The following is a 24321-nucleotide window of genomic DNA, read 5'->3' on the forward strand; positions in this document are numbered from 1 at the left end:
GGTCAGAAGGTGTAAGCAAAATATCATCTGCATATAGAAATGCCTTCATATCAATTCCTCGTACGGTCTGTGATTGTTGAATAGCCGTTGATGATGGCTCCAAAGCTAGGAGGAATAAAAAAAAGTGAAGGACTACCTCGATTAGTGTCCCTTTTAATATTTATTGTTCTGGACATAAAGCCCCCACAGTTGACATTTGTTGTTGTAGATTTGTGTAACCAGCACTCTTTAGTTATAAAATCTGCCACTAGTCCAGTTGTGTCCGGCATTCCAAAATGTAAGTCCCACTCTACTTGATCAAATGCCTTCTCAGCGTCTAGAAGGATGGCTAAGGCCTCTGATGGATAATCTTTAGTCTGCCATTGGTGCTGTGGCAATGTTTGTGGGTATATTCTTCGTAAGCACCCAGGCACACAACCCAATTCGATTTCTGAACTTCCAGTGGCATTACTTTACACAATCTAGTTGCTAATATTTTTGCCAATATGTTGATATCAACATGTATTAAATATATAGGGCAATAGCTAGAACATTCTAAAGAGTCTTTGCTTTCTTTGGGTAAGAGATTAATAGTAGCTTTATTGGCTAGATGGCCAAGAAGGAAACTGGATTCTACTTCTTTAAAGGCTCAGTATAGTTTGGGTACTATGAGGGATTTACCTGTTAATGGAATTCCCCTGGAAATCCATCCTTTCATACATATATACTGGTGCCAAGTCAGAAACATCACTAGCCACCTCTTATTCTGAAATGTCATCCTTACGGAAAGTCCTACTTTTGTCAGAGTTGGTATATTTTATGGCACAAACCTTGAGGGGACAACTGTCAGGCTATGCACCGAACCATCCACAAGTAACACACGGTCCATCGTTGTTGTGCCCACCTCCAAGGGCGGGTTGCCCTCATCCCCGACTTTCAGAATATTATACAAGGAGAGGCACCGTTTAGTTACCATCAATAAACTTGTCATATTTCTTCAAGAGTTTATATAGTTCCACAGAATGCTCTAGCGCTAATGGTCTAACTAGGAAATGTTCTATATTTGGCTAATGTAATCATAAGCAACACAAAAAACAGCCAACGTGAGTTGCTCTTTAAAAAAAAACCTTCTTCAGGGCTAGAATTCTTGTAGGACCAGACAGATCTATTATGACCAGTGCCTGAGATCACTCAGGCACAGGTCCTATTAGATCCCTTAGCAGCCTTTGACACAGTCGACAATGCTTTATTGATCCACTGTGTCATTTATTTCTATTTTTCTATTTCTATTTAAAAATATTTATACAGCGCACGTACACCAGCGGTTTCATGGCGCTAGACTGACAGAGAGCTAAACATGAGGGGAGAAGCAGGGGGGGTTAGTTGAGGAATTTTGCAAAAAGATGTGCCTTGAGCTGTTTCCGGAACAATAGGTACGAGGTGGAGGCTCAGAGCTCAAGAGGCAGTGAGTTCCAGAAAATCGGGGCAAGGGTCGCGAACTTAGAGCCTCCCCATTTCTTCCTCCGGAACCGTGGAACCGTAAGAAGAGATAGGGTAGAAGACCGCAGTTCCCTGGTGGGAACATAGGGGATAATTTCAGATGAAATGAAAGCCGGGGCCGTGCCCAGTCGAGCTTGAAAAGTGATAGAAGCAAGCTTGAACTGGACACGGGCACAGACCGGGAGCCAATGTAGGGATTTCAAAAGGGGAGTGACATGGTGGGATTTAGGGAGTTTAAACACCAGGCGCGCCGCCTGGTTTTGGACCTGCTGCAACCGCCGAAGACTATATGCAGGAATACCTGCATATAGGGCGTTGCCGTAATCCAGGCGAGACACGACCATGGCAAGGGTAATTAATTTAAGTGCATCAAATGAAAAAAAACGGGACACCTTGCGTATGGTGCGCAGTGCCAGAAAGGAAGAGGAAACCACAGAGCTAACCTGGGAGTGAAGGGTGAGTTGAGAATTGAGCTTGATGCCAAGAGTTTTTACTGAGGTTGAGGGGACAGGCGGAGGACCAAGGGAAGGGGGCCAAAAGATGGGAGACCAGGGGCTGGATGAACCACCAGTCAACATCAGCTCTGTTTTGTCTGGGTTGAGTTTGAGATGATTGTGGTTCATCCAGTCCCGGATATGGATCATAATGGTTTGAAGGTTGAGAGCAGAGTCAGGGGAAGAAGAGAGGTTAAAGACAAGCTGGAGGTCGTCCGCATAATTAAATACGGCGACCTCCATTTGTTGCAGTGAAAAAATAAGAGGGGAGATGTATAGGTTGAATAGGAGGGGGGAAAGGGAGGAGCCTTGGGGAACCCCGCACTGAACATTACGGAAGTCCGCAGTGAAATCACCCAGGCGGACAGCCTGGGTGCGGTCCCTCAGGAAGGAGGATAGCCAGACCAGAGCCGTGCCCCCGATCCCCGCCGCCCTGACACGGGAGAGCAGGATGGAATGATCCACCGTGTCAAAAGCGGCTGAGAGATCGAGGAGGACTAAGGCCTGCGGTTGGTTAGTATCCATACGCTCCCTGAGGTTGTCAAGGACCGAAAGTACTACGGACTCCGTAGAGTGTGCAGGGCGAAACCCCGCCTGGCGGGGGGCAAGAATCCCATTCTTCTCCACGAAAGAGCTCAAGGCAGAAGTAACATGGCGCTCGAGAACCTTCGCCAGAAACGGCAGGAGAGAGATGGGACGGAAATTGGCTGGAACTGAGGGATCAGCGCCCGTTTTTTTCAATATGGGGACAATGACGGCAGATTTAAGTGATTCAGGTACCACGCCCTGAGAAAGAGAACTATTGAGAGCGTGGAGAGGGGGGTCAGGACAGCTGAGGAAAATGTGACGAAGAATATGGGCCGGGCAGGGATCCAGAGGGGAGCCAGATTTGACAAGTGGAATTATAGCAGTCAGAGATTCTTGGGTAAGAGGTGGAAAGGCAGTGAGATGTGCCTTAGGGGGAGGGCATTGTGGGTCCACAAAAGAAAGGGAAGGGGCGGGGATGTTGGCTTTAATAATGGCGATTTTTTGAATAAAGAAGTGATTGAGGGAGTGACAGAGATCCAGTGAGGGGGTAGGTTTGAGGGAGGTTCTGTCCGAGAATGCCAAGTTGTGGATAATCGAGAAGATTTCCTTCGATTTGTTTTCGGCTGCGAGTATTTTGGAGGAAAAATAGATGGTTTTTGCCTCCAAGATGTTTTTTTTGTAGAGAGCCAAGATGTTGATGAACTCTAGTCGCAAAAAAGGGCAATCATTTTTCCTCCAGGCTCGCTCCGCGTGTCAGCACTGCAGGATTGTATGGCACTGCCCTTGATTGGCTGGCCTCCTTTCTTAAAGACCAGGTTCAATCCGTCTCTCTTGCCCGTTATCGCTCCACCAAGGTTCGACGAAATTGTGGCATACCCCTAGGATCCTCCTTAACCCCCATCTGTTCAACTCTGTATTCACCCTCTGATGCACTCCCCTCAAGAGCAAATGGTGAAAATATAAAACTATACTGACAATCTGTAGCTGATTTTCACCATTGATAATACCACATAATCCAATGTCTTTTTTTCAAAATACCATGCTTTACATCCAGATTGTATGAACAGTTGAAGTTAAACACCGACAAAACTGAAGTTGTGGTTACGAAGAACAAATTGATTCAAGGAAACCCCTCCTTTTTGAGATCTCCTCCCACACCCAAGAAAATTGTGAAAAGTCTTGGGATTGTCATTGATGAGAACCTATCCGTGGATCACCGGATAGGGGTCTTCCTCCTGCTTTCTTCAACTTCAGGAAATAAGGAAAATTAGGAGAAACTTCAAGGTGGGAACTGTCATCCAAATTCTTATTGCTTTAGTGATATCATGATTGACTATGTCAACGTGCTTTATCTGGAACTCCCTATTGGCTGAAAAAACAAGCTGCAATTAGTTCAAAATCAGGCAGCTCGGCTAGTTTTTGGTCAGCTGCAACACTGTCATACTAAACCATTGATGAAGTTACACTGGCTTCCTGTAGCTCAGAGAACCTTTTTTAAAACAGACTGCATTATCAATAAAGCTCTCCATGCCAAAAGCCTGACGTCGTGTCCTCTAGAATCCAGGGTCACGTTCCCAACCGCCATCTTAGATCAGCTCATCAGAATCTACTCACTGTTCCAAGGAGTGTACTCTGCTTTTACTCTGCTACTAGGGAGACTGATAATGATGTTACTTAGCTTCCATTCAAAGCAAGAGTTTTCGGTGAATAGCATTTTAAATAGGATCTGCTGAGTATGCGTGGTTAACTTTAAGTAGCCTATGCATTTCGTTATAGCGCTGGGATCCCTGTTAGACCAGTGTGTAAAATAGTTATTTAATTATTCTATAAATTGTGTTGCATATTTTGCATTTAATGACATAATATGCCACATACTGGCTTCCCCTCTCACATAATTTGCATTTCCCTGCTGCTTAAATGTGTCAGCGCTGTTGCATATTTTGTTTCTTTGTTGCCGCATAATTGCAGTGGCCCTCATGGGAGGACAGGGAGAATCAATTGCTCCCCCCTTGCTTTATAGGACCCAGGGCCGGACAGGCCTTTTATTCCACCGGGCAATTCCCCAGTGGGCTGGTGCCCTTCGAGCATTCTGTCGCTTTCCCCGGTTCTCCTGGGTTAATTGTACCAGGCATGGGGACGCTTCAAGAGAGAAGAGAGGGAGGAAGGAGGGAGGAAGGCAGTGAGAAAGCGATGAGAGAAAGAGGGAGAGAGAATTGGTGGGTGCAGAGAGAGCCATAGGGCGAAGAGACGAAGGGAGGCGGCTGCTTTGAGCATTTTTGCCAGGGTTGCTTCGGTTCCCCGGTGTTGCCCTGCGGATGATGCATCTGTGTCCACGGGGGGGGGGGCGGGGGGGGGGGGGGCTGTAGCAATAGTTACTGTCTCTGACCTGGTGCAACCCCTTTCCTTTTGTCCTGTCAGCTGTTTGTAACCAAAGCTGTCCATGGAAGAGCTCAGCGCATTATTGTCCGAGGCTGGTAAGGGAGGAAAGGACACTCCAGTCCAGAGGAAGTGTTAATTCCAGCCTGCTGAGTCGCATATTTGAGCCAGCCTCCTCCACTGAGCATCTCTCGGCCACCCTCATCCGGGGCCTTGAATAATTCATCGCGGGTTTTGCCATTTATGACATGTGGGGTTCAGAGACTCAATCTGTGGTGGAGAGAAGGGACGTTTAGAGGCAATGTCCGATCAATAAACCGAACCCTTCGACAACACTTAATAAACGGTAAAATATGGACACATAATAGCCCTGCGTATGCCTTACCCGGGCCGGCTGCGGCGCCTTCCTCTCTCCCATCTTGCTCGGATCCGCTCGAACCCTGAGATTTTAGTTTCGGTTCCTGCTCCTCTCCTGAACATGTCTTATCTGTTAGACATTACTCCAAGAGCCCAGAAGCTTAGGGAACTTGACTGCACAATTTACATGCAATGTGTCTATTTATACACCTATTGTAATTTGTGCACTAATTAAAACAAGCAGTGTGTTCTGTATTTTCGATGGACACAATCCATTCGTCCTACTTCATTTCATATCTTTCATTTTTTAGGATTGGATGAAATTCATGTATTTTCTTTTGCGGAAATAATGCGAAATTCCCCCAAAATAGGCGAATTTACTTTAAATGCTGGTTTTGCACTTTTTGCTGTTTCTTTTGCAGAAATGATGCAAAAAGCCCAAAAATGAGATGACACTTCTTTAAATGCTGGTTTCGCATTTTGTGCTATTTTTTTGTGTGCACCAGGGTGCATGCGCACACGAGAACAAGCTGTGCCTGCTAATCTGTCAAACCAAGCCCAAGAACACGTATTGTTTGCTAATTATTGTGCAAGAAACCTCAGAAGTAAGGTACCTGTTTCGCAAGCTGCATTGCTCACCTGGATATCTGAGCTCTCAAATGCCCAAGTTAAATGTGCTCGTAGTTCATTCACTCCAAGTTTTAGCCTTTGCATTCTGTGAACTGTAGTCCTATATATTCCATTATAAAATAAGGACTAGAAGTGTCAGAATGCAAAGTAAAAACCAAGACTGGATAATACACTCACGTATGTCCCTGGGAAACTTCAGAGCGCTGAGATCCTTGTGATTGAAAGGTGTCCTTAACCTTAAGTTGCTTTTTGTACTGTAGAATGATTCCTTCTTAATTAATTTGGCACTGATCTTGTACCAGGCAGTGTGACTTTAAGCTTTGCTAGTTTTATTACCAGGACGTGTTGCAAAAACTACTCCTTAATCAGGGCACAAGTCGTAAAAAAAGAAGTGGGGGGGACGCTTTCACCGGACGTGACGTCACGAAAGGTGCCGGGCTCCTCGTCCCAGAGAGGTCAAAGAGTGAAGTCCAGCTGTTTGGCAGGGGGGACGGCGTCCCCCCGGTAAAATAAGTGGGGGGACGCCGTCCACCCGCGTGGTACCCCGACTCATGCCCTGTCCTTAATACACTGCAGCCTAATGTTTTCAACAAACCTTGATATAAAAACACATTCAGTGGCCCGCACCGAGGAGAAGGGTTAGGTGATGTCTGCAGAGGGTCATGTGGCCCCATGTGGTGCATCACAACTTCAGACAAGGCTATTTTTTCCCATTACATTCTTGAAATTGTAGACTATTTAAACATTACAAATATGGACCCAAAACTTCAAGCATTGGTACAGGTCATAGCATTGATACTCAAACGATGGACCGGGGGCCGCATGCGGCCTTCCTGACCTTTACATGCGGCCCCCGGTCAATAGCAGCACTGGGCTGCTGTTAACTTGACTCAAAGCTAACATTTAAAAATGTTTAATAGACAGGAAAGCATTAATTTGAAAGTTAATTGGTGTTAGAGAAAGGATGTAACTAGAGAGCTTTGTACAGTTTAACTTTAGGAACAATTTCATTTTTAAAGACATCTCGCAGCAAAAATATAGAAATATGTCACTCTTCAAAATTAAAATAAATATATATATATATTTAACATACAGAACCTTTTTACCTTAGTATATCAAATTATATAAGTGCATTGAGAGATAATAACTTAATAGTCATAGTTTTCAACCATGAATTTAGAAGCTTTAATTCTCCCCCCCACAACAACACCAAAAGTGAACTAAGAGGCACTGTTGTTTTGTGCACGCTTTGGGTGGCTGGGAATCCTATTATACATGAACAACATTATAGTGCATTAAATCAAACACAAGAGAAGGTTTTATACTGCACACATCCTGAAGCTGGGTCCAGGCCGGGGTGCCAGTAATTCTGAGGGGTGCAGCGGGGAGCTGCCTGACTGAAAGTCATGCAAACAGCAGCTCCTCCATCCCACTTGGTCTCAGTTGGGTCCAGTTAAAGACTTTGTAATCAGCCCTTAATGTACCTCAGTATAATTGTCAGCACCCCATCAACCCCCTGCCCTCCTCCCATCTTCTGCACGCCTCCTGCCATCACACTGCAAGGACCCTTGCCTCCCCCCCCCCCCCCCCCCCGCCCCACAACAAATACCAAATGTTCTTTCAGCCCAAGGCACTGCCCTAGCCAATCCGATTTTGGGCTGGCCCTGTCCTTAAATCATGAATTTCGAGGGAGGGAAAGTGAAATAAAACAATTGCCTAGAATCACACAATTTGGTAAAGTGGGGAAGCCTGAACTAATCCCAGGTTTTCTGGTTTCCCATTTTTCAATTCAACAACTAGCTGTATATGCTTCACTTACCCTACACACACCTTACTGCCAACCCCCCTGCCTGGCCGCCACACCTCCGGCATCAGTGCGGCACTCAGCCACACCACAGACCGATCTTTTTAGCCCCTGGGAAATTGTTGGAGAGTACCCATGGGCTAGAGATTTTACGACATGCTGAAGATGTCACATCCGTTGCTGCCAAATAGGCCCGTGCAATGTGTAAAACCTTGTCAGTCCTCCTTTTTTTAGCCAACAGCGCAATGCATCCTGGGGTGTGTAGTAAGTGTGGGCTCAAAACTGCCAAACTGCAAAAAACCTAGTTACAGAGCGCTTCTGCACAGTCTTCCTTAGAACACCCATCTTCACATGTGGGCTCAAAAACTCCAGCAAAGCGCTGTTGGTACAACCATTGGGAGCGCACATGAGGCCACCCGTGACGTGGTCACTTGGAAGCCACAACAGGCTAGTCACCGTAGCCCTGCACTTTCCCTTCCCCATGTATCAATGACGTCGTTTGCCATTTGCCACCATTTCCTTGGAATAGAAACCTATGCCCAGGAGGGCCGTGAAAGCAGATGACGCCACCGGCAGCCAGGCGCGCGCGTCCCCCGTCCTTCCGCCCTCCTGGGGCCGGGAGATGTCCGCCTGCCAAGCGCGGAGCGGCCGCCGCAGCTCGTTATGAGACGGAGCAAAGGTCAGGGGAATTTTCATACCTCTGAAGTCTAATCACAGATGGCTTTTATTGACCAATTTGTGATGGGAGCCTTCTAATTAGTGCTCTGAAAAAAAAAACGGAAAAAGGCCGAGGGTGCGACGCGGGGGGAGCATGAAACTTAAGAACTTGGCCTGTGACCTTCACGAGACAGGTCAACAATGTAAATCAAAGGACACGCGCACATAATATTGATAACCGGTTAAGCTTGTAAGAAAAATGTTTAATGAGCAGGACACGCTTGTGAAGCAGAGCGAGATCACACACCGTGGGAGAGAGAGAACAGAAAGGACCCTGCCACCTCCAGCCTGCTGAGACTATGGGGGTCTAGGCTGGCAGGGCAGTGCCAGGCAGCTGGGGCGCAGCTTCCAACAGGGCTTTAAGTTAGGGTGACCAGAGCTTGTGAACCAAAAACCGGGACATTTTGCAAAAACAGAAGATGGACTACCATTTTACATCAACGGTGCTACTGCGCAGAATGACGACTCTTATCAAGAATAAGCCAGAAGCCCTAAGAAAACAAATAACGTGTAACGTGTAATTCTTAAAATCAGAATCCTACCTGTTAATTAAATTGCTTCCTTTTAACAGCTGCTAACTAGCACAGCTGTAGAGCACCCAATTAGTGCCTCTCACTGGTTTCAGCCAACCCCCTCTAAAAACCGGGCATTAGCCAAAATTGCCGAAATTTGCCGGGACAGCTGGTGAAGACCCGGGTCTGTCCGGGCAAATCTAGGACGCCTCGTCACCATACTTTAAGTGGGGTGTAAAAACTGGGGGGTCTCTCAAAGGGGTGTGGCCAGTGTAATTAAGGGCGTGGCCAGGGCCGGACTGGCCGTAGCGGGCACCGGGCAATCCCCCGGTGCGACACATGGGTGGGGGCCGGTTTTGGGCCCCGGGGGCCAATTTTGTTACAGGGTCTTTTTTGCAGCATACCTGCAAAATTGGCCCTGTAACAAAATTGGCCGAAAACCGGCCTTGGCTAAGAGCCAAAGAGTGGGGGGAGGGGTGGCCGAGCACTTTGCCAGGGCCTGTTTAGGTTCCCAGTCCGGCCCTGGGCGTGGCTTAAAAATACGCACACTAAAATCTATGCTTAGCATAGTGGGCCACCCGACTTGTATTTTGCTGTTTCTGTTATTGCATCTAGATATGATACAACAAGTAACATCATACCTACAGCAAGTCAGGACTATTGGCTTTGTCTATGCTTGTCAGTTGCATAAGATAAAAAAAGCAGCAACTATGGCTTGTGTATAATATTGAAAAAGCTTCCAATTAAAGCCCAGGTGACACCAGACAATGTTGCTGATCCTGAGTTTCAAAAAGAGAAGGGAAATCCAGAGAGAAAATGACCTTTGCAGGATTTCCCTTCCCCTACAATGCTCACCTGGCATGACGTTATGCCGTAATGTCTCCACTAGTGAGAAGTGAGCATGCGCGTATCCATGTGCCTGCTGTCACTGCAGTCCGGAAAAAAACGGATTGCTTGTGCCAGGGCACAAAACAGAGCCTGATAGAGACCCGTTTCAAGAGCCCCTTTAAAAAACTGCCGGTTCTCAGCACTGGTGAGACCCGGCCCACTGAAAGCCCTGGCTTCCAATCTAGCGCATCAAGGGTGGTGTTGTCACCACCAGTCTGTTCAGAGTCACCAAGAAAAGCCAGAAAGTTACAACAAAGTTCCGCAGTTTCCCAGGCCCATGCATGAATTCCACATCCGGTCCAGTTCCATTTTTCATTCCGATTCTGGAATTTGTTGTCCTGATTAGGGGTGGGTGGAACTGGTGGAGTTTCGCTCTGCTGGCTAGGCGGAATTTGGCACGTCGCGCTACTCGTGGTGAGTTTTAGCGATGGGAGCTTGTACAGCCCAGTAAAATCGTGGCGAACGGCACCACGCGGCAGAACGGCGTTGCTTCTTTCTGCTGCTCGAGTAGATATTCTACTCCACTGGCAGCTTTCTCAACGTGAATGGATGTGATCTGCTGCAACCTAACACATTGAGAAATCTTGCCGGGAGGCATTCTAGCGCCCAAAAATCGAGCTCAGAGACTCAAATTCTCGTTCGCCAACTTAACGTTGGGGAGCTGAGCGCGAGAAAAAAGTCCGCCTTACGGTGGTTGGTGGAGTTTTGCCAGAACTGGGCAAAACTCGGTGAACTCCTCCAGCGGAACTGCGTTTATCGCCCACCCGTAGTACTGATTTTATCATGGGACCAAAAGGACTATCAGGTACATGCATCAATCTCGGCATTTGCGATTCCTTAATTGCGATTTTTAAGGAATCGCAATTAAGGAATTGCAAATGCCTATGCATTAAGAAATCGCTAAATAAATTGCGATTTCTTAGAATTCCTTAATTGCGATTAGCATTTTGCGAATCGCAATTAAGGAATCCCTTCCCATTTATTCCTATGGGCCTGTGTGTGCACAACATGAAAGTTAAAAAAATGCACAAAATTGCATTTTTCTAACATTTCGCAAAATTACCATGAGGTCCAACCTCATGGTAATTTTTTCTATCTAATTGCGAAATCGCAATTTTTTCAGTTTCATGCATTGCTTTTAAGGAATCGCAAAATTGCGATTCCTTAAAAGCAATCGCACTTTAAAAAATCGCAAAAATAGCGATTTCTTCACTTTTTGGATAATGCATCCCAAATTGTGATTTGAGAATCGCAAACGGCCGAATTTTGCGATTCGCACCGTTTGCGATTCCTAAATCGCTTGATGCATGTGCCTGTATAAATCCCAAAATGCAAAGAAAAATCTGGCCTGCTGAGCTACTTGCACATGCCATTGGCAAACTGAGAAGTGTGTTACAAAGGGGAAGAGAGATCATACTTTGAACCATGCTAGCCTTCCTCTGTAGATGACTATGAAATTCAAAGATACCAGAAGTAGCCCGAACCACATCACACAAGGTGCAAGGTTTTAAAAGAAGAACAGCCATCGCCGATTTATTGTCTTCCTATCCAGCTCCATGTTGTCAGACCACCATTCCTCCCCTGGCTTCTCTGCTTGAAATACAGAGCTGTTAGCTCTCCCAGAGCCATTTGTGGCTAGCTTATACAGGTCAGGATTTTACTTTACTTTCTAGGACTTGTAGTCCTTGTGTTTTTACTAGAAGCCCGTCCCGACGTTGTCTGGGTATGAATTGCTGCCGGCCAGTAGTATATTGTTTTGTAGGATTTCGTTTTGATAGCATTTCTTATCTGTGCCAGGCCTTTGAAACGCTCTGATTCACAGTGCACTGCGGATGCACTTAAGAGTGCGCGTTCAGTAGTGTGTGAACTCGAATTTCCCTACTTTATTTTTCCTTGCAATATTATATAGCGCGAACTCGACAACATGGCATGAGCACAATTTACATTACAGAAGAACACATTCATTTGTGGTAGGCACGGGGAGACAAAGCGATTTGCCTGGAATCACAGGATGTTGAGCTGATGCCGAGATTTGAACGTAGCTCCCCAGCTCTAAAGTTCGCAATTCTAGAACTTGTGTCGGGAGGTGTGTCTAAAAGTGTATGTCGGCGCTGGCCATCAATGAGAGAGACCTGTGTATTTTTCAAATGGGTGGTGAAAAAATATGGGTATGTTGCTGGAAATGTGGTCCGCCGTGCCACCAATGTACTTACCGGGGGAGTGTAAACACCCATTATTCCGCAACTTTCTTTCCGCGTACCATCACTCCGCATACTTTCATTAGGAAAATACGATGACTCCGCAATGCCATTATAATGCATGGCATTACATTTTATATTTTTTTACCACACATACATTTACAACGAAATTCGTTGTAAATGCATGAATGGTAAAAGCATGTTTTTTTCTAATGTTTGGGTATTTTAAGGTTTCAGATATAGTTTTGGGTTATGGGGTACAGGGGTAGTTTTAGGGTTTAGGGATAGGTATGGGGTTTGGGGTACAGGGGTATTTGTAGGGTTCAGGGGTAGGTTTGGGTTTTGGGGTACAGGGGTATTTTAAGGGTTCAAGGCTAGGTTTGGGTTTTGGGGTACAGGGGTATTTTTAGGGTTCAGGGGTAGGTTTGGGTTTTGGGGTACAGGAGTATTTTTAGGGTTTAGGGGTAGGTTTTGGGGTACAGGGGTATTTTAAGGGTTCGGGCTAGGTTTGGGTTTTGGGGTACAGGGGTATTTTAGGGTTCATGGGTAGGTTTGGATTTTGAGGTACAGGGGTATTCATAGGGTTCAGGGGTAGGTTTGGGTTTTGGGGTACAGGGGTATTTTTAGGGTTTAGGGGTAGGTTTTGGGGTAAAGGGGTATTTTTAGGGTTTAGGGATAGGTTTGGGTTTTGGGTTACAGGGTATATTTATAGGGTTAAGATGGGTTAGTGTTTAAGGGTGTTGGGGTATTTTAAGGAGTAAGGGTGGGTTATGATTATGGGATTCAGGGGTATTTAAAGGGAGAAAGGTGGGATTAGCACACGATATGTAACATGGCATGAAGGGTGGAATGCACCACACGCCCCCAGCGTTTGTCACGCCCCCTGCACACGCCCACAGCACAACGCAGACACGCCCACAAGGGCCTACTTTGCTGGCACGGTTCTTTTACCTTTTAAATGTATATGGTGGGCATCTGCATAGCTTATGTCCTTCTGCTGCAACTGCCCTTTCCAACGCTGTATTGGGTGCTATGATTGGTGCTGTGGTTCCTGAGATTTCCCGCCTCAAATGTTTGGGCTCTCTCTTTATTATATTAGTATGGATGGATAGATACGACACACAGGACTCCAGGTGCCAGAATAAAAAGAAAAACATCATACTTGATGAGCCACTTATGCATGGATCTGGGGCACATGAGAAATAATGTCTTTCAGGTGTATTAGTCGCATTTTCTTACAGAAGCAATACTAGACTACAACTCCCAGAATAAATAGGTAGGTAAAAAAAAGCCAATGACTGAAAATAAGGTGTCCTGAGGACAAGGAGCAAGGACGAAACCCGATTTCAAAGCAGGCATCCAAAAATTGGCCCAACAGGCTTCAAAAGGTAGTCTCCTCAATGTGTGTATGAGGTATTTGTATGACACAAACTTAGCCGAAGGTGGCCGCATTGCTGTACAGGGTCAAAAGATAGAGTAAATGGGAATTTGGAGGGGGAGTTGAGCTGTCAGATAGGATATGGGTCAAGGTGGAAGAAGGGTAAATGGGTTGGAGGTTTAATGGTTAGGGTGGCAAACATTTGTACACATACTGCAGAGAAGCTCTTTAGAGGGTAGAAATGATATTGCCATTGTATTGTGATGCATTTACATAGCCAATGCTTATTTTGAGCCAGTGGTTGCAGATGGGGGTCCACTAGCACTCATTTGTGGAGACAGACACTATTTTTCATTAGGAGACTTTGGTCCGGAGCCAGAGAGAGATAAAAACACAGAAAGAGTGAAAGGAGAAATAGAAAGATGGAAAACAGTGACAAAGGGAGGAAGTAGGGCTGAAAACAAGCATTGGCTAAACCAATAGACCTTGCCTATTCAAGAGCTATAGGTTTGCCAATATGTTTTAGCAATGTTGTACACCAGAGTGGCTGCTGTTCAGCATGGCTGAAAGTTAGTAGGATAAAGGAGAGTGGCATGGAGGGGAGTGTCGTAAAGTGGAGTAGAGTGGAATGTTATGGAGTTGTGTATAGTGGTGTGGAGTGGCGTACAGTAGAGTTGAGTGGCATAGAGAGGAGCACAGTGTCATGGAGGGAGTCGAGTGTCGTAGAGTGGAAAGGGGTAGAGTGTTGTGGAGTTGTATAGTATATAACAAGTGATGTACAGCAGAGTGTAGTAGTGGAGACAGTGTTGAGTGGAGTAGTGTGTTGTAGAGTAGGGTGGTGTACAGCGGAGTAGATTGTCGTGGCGTGGGGTAGAATGGAGTAGTGCATCATAGAATAGAGTGAAATAAAGTGGCATAGAGAGCGTTACGTAGAGCGTTGTAGAGTGTAGTATTGTCATAGAATGACAGAGAGGGGAGCAGAGTGCTATGGAGTGGAGTAGAGTGTCATAGAGCAGAATTTAATGGAGTAGAGCATCATAGATTGGAGTATCATGGAGTGGAATGTCGTAGAGTGGAGTAGAGTGACCTGGATTGAAGTGGCATAAAGTACAGTGATGGAGAGTAGATTGGCGTAGAGTGCAGTGGCTTTAAAGTGCAGTGGTTTTCAGTAAAGTGGTGTAAAGTGCATTACCGTAGATTTCCGTGACGTAGAGTAGCATTGAGTGCAGTGGCATAAAGTAGAGCGGTGCAGAGTAGATTGCAGTGGCTTAGAGTGCAATGGCGTACAGTAAGGTGACGCAGAGTGAAGTAGAGTGAAGTGGCATAGAGCGGAGGGGAGCAGGGTAGAGTGCAGAGGAGTAGATTGGCATAGAGTGCAGTGGCATAGTGGTGTAGAGTGCGGTGGTTTAGAGTGCAGTGGCATAGAATGCAGTTATGCAGAATAGAGTGTTAGAGCGCAGGGTCGTAGAGTGGTGCACAGTAGAATGGTGCAGAGAGCATCGATGTAGAGTACAGTGGTGCAGAGTAGAATAGATTGATGTAGAGTGCAGTGGTGTAGAATGACATAGCATGCAGTGGCGTAGAGTGCAATGGTATGTAGTAGAATGATGTAGGGTATAGTAGTGTAAAGTGCAGTGGGGAAAAGTAGTTGGCATAGGTGCAGTGGGATAGGGTGCATTGGTTTTGAGTAAAGTGGTGTAGAGTGCATTGGCGTACAGTGAAGTGGTTTCGAATACAGTAGCAGAGTGTAGACTGCAGTGGCATCGATTGGAGAAGAGTGGCATAGAGTTCAGTGGCATAGAGTAGATTGTTTCAGAGTAGAGTTGAGTGGTGCAGGGTACAGTGCAGTGGCATAGAGTAGAGTGGTTTAGAGCAGAGTGGCACAGCATTGATTGCAGTGGCCTAGAGTGGAGTGGCACAGAGTGGAGTAAAGTGACGTAGAGTGCCGTGGCATAGAGTAGATTGTTTCAGAATAGAGTGAAGTGGTTCAGGGTAGAGTGACGTGTACTGAGCAGTGGTGTAGAGTGCATTGGCGTAGAGTGCAGTGTTGCAGAGTGGTGTGTTTAGTGGCCTAGAATGGAGTATTGTAGAGTGCAGTGGTGCACAGTAGATTAGAGTGGCGTGGAATGCAGTAGAGTGCCATTGTATGGTGCAGAGTACAGTGCAGTGGCATAGTGCAAAGTAGCGCAGAGTAGAGTGGCATAAAGTTCAGTGGTAGAGGGTGCAGTGCTGCAGAGTAGAGTGTCAGAGTGTAGTGGTGTATAGTAGAGTGGCGTAGAGTGCACTGCTGTACAGTGCAGTGGTGTAGAAGGGTGGGGAGTAAAGTGACAACGTGCAATCATGTAGAGTGGCATAGAGTGCAGTCCTATAGAGTATAGTTCCATACAGTGCAGTGGTGCACAGTCGATTGGTATAGAGTGCAGGGTGTAGCATGGTACAAAGTAAAATAACAGAGTGCAATTGTGTAGAGTGCAGTACTATAGAGTACAGTATAATGGTGTACAGTGCAGTGGTGCAGAGTAAATCCATATAGAGTGCAGTGGCTTAGAGTGTATTGGTTTTGAGTAAAATGATGTAGAGAGCATTGGTGTTAAGTGCAACTGCATAGAGTGCAGTGGTTTAAAATTGAGTAGTATAGTCTGAAGCGCAGTAGAGTGGAATAGAGTGACGTAGACTGGAGTGGTTTAGAGTAGATTGTTTCAGAGTAGAGTGAGAGTGAAGTGGCATAGAGTGCAGTGGTATAGAGTTAAGTGTAGGAGAGTGCAGTGTAGATAAAGTTGGCTTAGAGTCTATTGGCGCAGAGTACAGTGGCGTAGAGTGGAACACTGCAGAGTAGAGTGGTGCAGAGTTCAGTGGCAGAGAGAGCAGTGTTGCAAAGTAGAGTGACGTAGACTGAAGTGGCATAGAGTGGAGTGGTGCAGGGCAGAGTGAAGTGGAATACAAGTGGAGTGTTTCAGAGTAGAGTGCAGTGTCATAGATTGCAGCAGCATAGAGTGGTGCAGAGAGCAGTGACGTAGAGTACAATGGTCCAGAGTAGGATAGAGTGGCGTAGAGTGCAGTGGTACAGCATAGAATAGAGTGGACTGCAGTGGTGCATAGTAGGGTAGTGCGGGGTAGAGTGCATGTGCATAAAGAAGAGTGGAGCGGCGCAGTGAAGAGTGCAGTGATGCAGTCTGGAGTGGTGCAGTGTAGCGTGGTGCAGAGTAGAGTGCAGTGGTGTGGAGTAGTGCAGAGTAGGGTGGAGTGGGTTAACGTGGACAATGCATGGTATGTTAGCATACTGCCATTTGACAACACTTCTTCAATTGAAATGACCGTTACATTTGCACTCACAGTTTTAAGGATAAAAGTATACAGCGCACAAACAATAATGTGTGGAAAAGTCATCACCCAATATATTAATTTGATCGTCAGCACAGTTAATTTACAGACATTTTTCATTTTGTCGTTGGCTAGGGCAAAAAAATAACATCTGTACAGCCTTCTTTAAGCACGCCCCCACTAGCCAGTAAGATTATCACATAAATCCTCTCATTTTGAAGTCAGAGAAAGAAAAATAAACACCATGCTCCCTGGAAGATACATCATGACATTTGACCCTTGACTTTGAATGCACAACAAATGTGATAAGATAAGAACAAGATTTAAAGGTCTGTTTACAGAAAGTGAGTTTGTGGAAGAATACCGTAAACGAGATTTGGGCAGCAAAAGGGACGAACTGGAGCTGGACAGCTTAAAGCATATAAAGCCAGCAAATAGACAGACAAAAAATGTGATTTACAAACCAGAAAGCCAATGGTAAGCAACAGGTAGAATGCTTTCCTAGGTCAACTTGCCCATGATGTCTTTAGCAAACCAGACAGCTATGATGTCTGGTAGGCTGCGACCTAAAGAACCTGCAAAACTTAAAGGGGGAGGGGGTGTCTGGTGGACGATGAAAGAGTTATGAGATGTGAAATCAAAATGATGCAGCCTTGTTATTAGACACTCGGACCTTCAATAGCGCCAGGCGCAGGCCTCTGAGAAAAGCTTTGATAGTGTGTTTTTTTTGTTTGCAAATTAGGAACTGTATGTAGTGCCTCTGACGAGGTGATGGTCACCACACTAAAGAGTGGGGGAGTTCTTCATTGGAAGAGTGTTACATTCCAATGTAGCATACGTGGGAAGCATTTTAGTGTTGTGTGTGAGCAACTAGAGTGGTGCTTTTATCCAATATTTGTTTGCTGTGCTTTGGCATAGTATGGTGGGTTGAGTAGTGAGAGACAGAACACATGTAGAGTACATTCATTTATAACTATGTCGAATTGAGTAGATCTGTATTGAATCTGCTAAAGTATAGTCAACCAGTAAAGATGAGGTACAGAGCCTGTTCAGAGGCCTTGAAGAGTAACCCACAGGCCTGCAGCCATGGTGAATGCTCTTTAGAAGTTACCCAGGAGTAACAGAGTGGCATGGCCTGTTTGCAGGCAGCAATACCAAAGTTTGGGGTGCAAGTCTAGAAAGAACTTAGATGAAAGAAAGTGATGTGGCAAGTCACAAATCACAGGGCTGTAGTCTAAAGCCCAACTTGTGGAAATAACAATCACCCCTGGGGAGTCCATCAATAAGTGGTAGAGGAAAGAGCCAAGGATCACTCTAGGTGCCACAGTTGTGGGCCTGTGAACATCTCCAGATAAATAAATAAGAGGGGGGAGACATAGATTACTAAAGACATCTCAGTCAAGGCCCTACGAGTGTCCATCCAGAGGCGATGGAGGCAGAATACAAGTATTTCACAAGACACCTCAGTAGGGGTTCTATGTTGAGCTGGTAAAGAACATGGAGCCAGAACTGATACTATCTCAGTAAAGAACTAATGCAGGTCCACCATGAGGCTATGGTAGTTGCAGTCCAAGGAAATGAACAGACATCTCAGTCAAGGTTTAATGGAGCCCCTTTAGAAGAGGTGGTAAGTGCAACCCACCCTAGTAGGTGAGATTCAGGAAACCTGCGGATGGTGTACTATAAAGTTAATGAAAAAGGAGTGGGAGTCATAACCCAAACATAACCATGGACATTCAGTAAAGGGTTCATGAGGTTTACCTATAAATGGTGATGGGACCGACCAAGAAGACTCACTGACTTCTCAGTTGAGAATTTCCGGAGCCCACAGAGAGGTGCACCTTTAGGAGATTCACAGACACCCCCGTAAAGGTCTATGGTAGTGGTCTTCAAACTTTTTAACACACCCCACATAAACAAATTAATTGTGTCTCCCACAATGACAAACCTATTTTCTCACAATATTTGTATAATATCTGAAGACATTAGTATATTTAACAAGTCGGATAGTGCTATTTCTTTTTTTCCAAAGTTTTATATAGCGCAAACTTGACCCGAAATCAGGTATCAGAGCACTTTACATGAGCACCAGTTGCATTGCATTAATTTTTTTGCTAGGCACAGTGAGATTAAGTGATTTTCCCAGAATCACAGGATGTTGAGTGTCGTTGCCGAGAAACGAACCCAGCTCCACAGATTTGAGGTTGACCGCCCTAACCGTTAGGCTACATCCTCTCCCTCTCTGCTATGGTTAGTTATCCCTTTTAAAAATGTGAGGAAATGCATGATTACCAACGTCTATTGGCAGCCAGGTCTACATAAAAGCATGAAAGGACCTGCAGCGTCAAGAACTTTGAGGATTATTTAGATCTCTTCCCCCACAACTCCTAATTTGACACATGCAGGACAATCGACAAAAAACATTACTAATAGCCCATTCCAGAGACAGAGTGGCTCCCTGCTACTTTGTTTTATTTCATAACACAGCAGTGTGATGTTTGTCTTGGCTCCCCAGGGGCATAGTAAATGCTCCTCTTGGCTACAGCCCGTTTCCCCTCTTTGATCACTTCAGCCTCCCAACCCCTTTCAGGAGACCTGCCCCATAGTGTTAAAGCTTCTCGTCTATGCTGTATCACTCAGGTGTGCAAACTACAAGCCCTTTGGGGTCTCAGGGATCTGCACAGTGGTGCTAAAGGTGCATCCTACACACGCAGGTGAGAGTTGGCAAACTTGTGGAAGAAATGTATTTGATTTGATGTAAATGGGAGGGACTGGGACACTCTGGTCAGGATCATTCCTGGCACCCTGGACATAGCAGTATTCCCTGTCTGCTAACTAATCACAGTTTGTAGCATGCTCAGATTTTAGGGGACTGCTCCAGTCAGAGCCTTCAGATGCAGGGTGTTATTTCGAGGAACCCTCTCTGGGACTGGCTTGGTTCAGTTCCTGTGTTTTTGTATATTTCACCCAGACTGGACCAGCCACAGTCTTTGTTTCATAAGTGGAGCAGGAAGCGTGGCAGCGGTGGGGAAGAAAGTAGTGTGCCCACTCACCTGCTACTGAAACATGGCTACGGTGACACTTCGGAAGGAAAGGCAAAGAAGGCGCCAGGGCATGCTGCCAAATAACAAAGGAATGAATGCACCATCTACACTCACAGCCACCACAGCCCAGCCACAGTAGTTCTTCTGCAGGAAATTTCAGGAATTAACAGCGCCTGTTGCTTGGGTCAGACAACGGGACCTTGGCATCCTCACCTCAGCCTTCAATTATGAAGTGCTCTTCCCTCAAAGGAATACTAAGATGGACTCCTGTGCTCAGTCTGTCAAGCACACATAGCCTACCTTACCCATGCAAAGTATACATGCATTCGTTCATCCAGGCCATACATGGATGAAACAAAGGACTCTGTCAAGTGAGACTGGCAGAACTTTTTAACAGGAGAGACAAGTAGGCATCCCTCCCCTGATGATAAGTACAGATGCCTATCCTTTTGTGGTGCACTTAAGTATACAAATAAGTGATGATGGAATACTTGAATTAATTCCAGCCACGATAATCACTCAGGGTTGCATCCCAGCCCATCAGTATTTTGCACATCGTGTCACCTCAGTTCAGACCCAGCCATATGCAAATCAGTCTTGACCCTGCTCCAGTTGGAACAGTCCAGCCCTAAATACCAGGATAAGTCCTCCCTGAACTGGAACGCAAGCAACCCAGGACCAGTTTCGCCCTAGTTATTGTCTCATCTGGTTCCAGTGAGACAGTGTGAATGGGACCCGTGTCGCTTGGTGCTTATTCATGAGAGGGTTGTGCCATGGGCGCGTCACTTTTTCTACCACTCTGGTGGCACAAACCATCAACCATGTCTATGCGGCCACTCAAAACCACTTTGCGTGACTCTGCATGTACTCATAGATATACAGTAAGACAAAGCAGCACAAGTCACTGCGTTGCCTTACTATGCGCTAGGGAGGCGTTCCATTGGCGCTGCAGTGGGTTTTCCCACACAACACCCATGGATTTTGACACTGACCAAGATTTTTCTAATCACGTAAACCTGGGGCAGTGCCAAAATCTTATGCCACCCAGAGCAGGTGTCACAAGGAGAAATATTTTTATTTCTCCTCATTTTTTCTTTTTTCCATGTGTGCTGCATTCTGCAGCATATATAGAACGAGGAAAACTCCTCTCTGGATTGTTTTTGTGACGGAAGGTGTCTCTTCCTGCACAAAAACAATACTGCCCACAACACAGGCACCCTTGCACCATGGTGCAAGTGTGCATGCATTGGCACTAGGCAGCAAATTGTGAGCCAGTGCAGGGAGAAAGGCCATGGATACCCAATATTTCAAAAATACGGTGCATTCCTGCCCTTTCATAGTGGCAGAAGGCAGCGCAGCAAGAGGACTTGCGGCGCTGCCGTGTGCTAATACTCCATAAATGAGAGCCTTAGTGTATCCTTTTGTGATAGTCACGACCAGGACAACAGCTGAGTTGGAAGGCAGAAAGGTTGGCGTCATCGAACTGGGTGAGGTCTCTGCGTGTCTCTCTCTGGTTGTAATTACTGAAAAAAACTGACCTGATGTGGTGTGAGAGAGTTTCATTCTACATTCCAGTGGTACCTGCAAAATCAAGGGCTGAAAACAATGAGTATAAAAGTATATGAATTCTAGCCTTCGGAGTTAGAATCCATATATTCTAGCTCTAGATTCTAACTTGGTCCAGATGGGACATCTAGCCTGGCACACAAGGTGCAGGAGTCCCTTGGGTTGTAGTTGTAAAGACTTTGATGTCCTCGCCGATAAGAAGGCCAGCTAGACGTCAAAGCCTGAAGATCAGAGTCATCTTGCTCTGGCCATATGGTTTTAATTAATTAGTGGAGGACTGTGAGTACCTGGTGCAGGGGTCTTCACAATTTCTAGCTTTGGATCCCGTCAAACTAATGTGTTTGTGGGCCCAGAAAAAATGTCCTGAAATGTAAGCTTTAGAGTGCAAGCGCACGGCTGTGCCTTTCACTGAGAGCGTGGCGCACTGACTGAACTTGAAAGTGCCCAATGTGTCGAAAGGGTTGAGCTGCTGAGGAGGGAGGGCTCAGAGGCACGGCTAGGTGTGTGCTTGAGACTCAGCTCAGTGAGAGATGGGGCAACGCAGCGACTGGAGTCTGCAGTTTATGCTGCAACCAGAGCACATAGCAGGAAATTCCAAAGCAAGGTGTGGTGTGGTCCAGCATCTATGCTATAAAGTTAGCCCAACTGGTGTGTTTCCTTCTGGGCCACACACAACGCTTCATATCACTGCCACCAATAGAGAGTCCTTTGCCAGCAACAGCCTCCTCCGCTGCATCCCCGGGACTCTACCAGGATGGCCCATCGATGGTGGACGTGGCAAACAGATTCTGTTTCTCCTCTGACTTGTGGGTAAAATCAAGCGTAGGACCTGGTTTAGGGCCTATTGAAACCAGTCAGGTAGCTGATGGCTACTTAGGAAGATTCTGAAGAAATGGCCTTCATGCACTATCAAGGAGCAAGAAACCTATGCACGTGCTTGCACGGTGCGCTGTGTTACAGCAGGCCATTCAAACTTTGTGTAGATTTGGTGCACTGTCTAATGCTTGGTCAACCTCTGAGGCAGTAAAACACACAAGATGATGGACGGAATGTTGCACATTGGCAAAACATTCACCCCCAGTCACAGACCTCGGTTTAATCCATTGTTATTTTGCTCACCACGCCACCCCAGTTCAAACATGGCCTTATGCAAATCAGCCTTGAACCTGTGCCTCATGGGAACAGTCCAGCCCGAACTGCCAAGCCATGTCTTCCCTGGACCGGAATCAAGCATCCTAGAACCGGTTTCTGGCTATCAGCCGTCGTAAGCCAGGATAGCTTGACTCCAGTGGCGTAGTGAGGCAGCCTAGCCATTTACCCAAGCAGGGTTTTTTTTTTTATATAAAACCCTCAAATAAAATGAATGCATTTCCATAATGGTATTGCCTGGGCTACTATGCCCTCATGGATTCAACGTTTGAGCAGATCTCTACAGATTGGCAAGCTCGTGCCCTGTGCCAGTTTGGAGCAGGGAGAGGGTGGACTAAATTAGCACGAGGTGCACCCCCGGATCATTATCAGCCAAGTGTGCCCGTCCTTTCACCTAACATGCTTCGGCTGCGTCCAACAGTGAACTTTTAAGGACTCGGTAATTGGAAAAAGTAGAACTTGACGTCCACGTGGCCACCTTTCAACTTGAGCAGACAGGAGAGCTTGAGGGAAGAGCCGCGGGAAGGAGCAGGGCCAGGCAGCCGCTCCTGGCACAGGGTGACATCTCCCGGGAGGGGCCCTCTCCCTCCCTCTCCACCTTCAAGGCAGCCGCTGCCCTGTAACAAGGCGTGGGACAATGCTGCGCGGGCCTGCAGAAGGCCCGCACAAAAGCCAGCCCTTTGATATGAGCGCCCGCCACGCGCTTGAAAGGGACGCGGGCCCGTTCCAGGCGAGGCCCCCATTAAGGCAGCCGGTCTCGCGACGGAGGAAGAAAGACCCGCTTCTGAGGCTCTCTGATTGGCAATCCCGGCGCCGCGCGCGGCCCCCGCGCCTGTGATCCGCGCGCGCGGAGGCGCGAGGTTAGGGCCCAGGTGCTGCGTAATGGGATCCGGCGACGAGGTGGCCAGGCTCCGTGGGCGCCTCCCTAGCAGCTTCCCGCGCGTTTCAACTTGAAAGTGGAGGCATCAAAAAACATAAAGTTTGGGACAATTGGAAGACTTGCGGTCCTAGCCTGCAAACTTTCGCAAATAGGTGCGTTGCAAGAGTGCGTCATTTGACAGAATGCCAGGCCCAGCTCATCGGCTTTAATATAGCACTTCAGACCCAACTTCCTGGGACCTTGGGCCTTTGTGATGTTTCAGAAGGCAGATAAAAATATTTGAGACTTTTCTTCTTTTAACAGTAGAAGTGAGACGAAAAAGGCATATGAAGGATCTACACTTTGTACGGGCAAAGCTGTTCATTTAACAGTCTTGCCTAAATTTAGTTCCGCATGTGAGCCGGGCTATTATTTATTCACCGGTTAGAAGTAGCTGGTGAGCGGCTATCGCAGATGGAATATTGGGAGGTTAGTTGATTGTGCTGTAACCATATTTTTTTTAGAATTAAATAAATAAATGAAAATAAAAAAATGTTCTTTGAACTTCACTGTTGGAGTAGGTGGGCTTTCAACATCCACATTCTCTTTGCTTGGGCCTTTAGTTCCGCTTTACCTGGATCCAGAAAAGTGCCACAAGACTTAGATTCACTTGGGCAGGTCTGAGGTAATCGAGGCACAAGAGCAAGTGTATGACGTGCCCTCATTTAGGGTATAGCTGGACGGTGCCAAGTGGCTACCACAGGAGAGAGGCAGTGCAAATGTAGACTTTCCACGTTCTTTAATCGTACATTTTTGTCAAAAGTGCTTCCACCGATACAGCAAAACTGCTTTATGCAAAAAAGATTACTGTCTGGCCTACCATGCCATTTTTTCAACAGAAATCCCTAAAGTGAGGGTTTATGTTTGAAAATCAAAAATCAAATTCCCAGAAGTATTTTTAGTTTTTTTCCCAAGGGGCGGGGGTCATTGATTATTTTCTCTTGCCCCGGTCTGCCTGCCA

This window comes from Lissotriton vulgaris, chromosome 1_1, assembly GCF_964263255.1.
Source record: "Lissotriton vulgaris chromosome 1_1, aLisVul1.2, whole genome shotgun sequence".
Taxonomy (NCBI): domain Eukaryota; kingdom Metazoa; phylum Chordata; class Amphibia; order Caudata; family Salamandridae; genus Lissotriton; species Lissotriton vulgaris.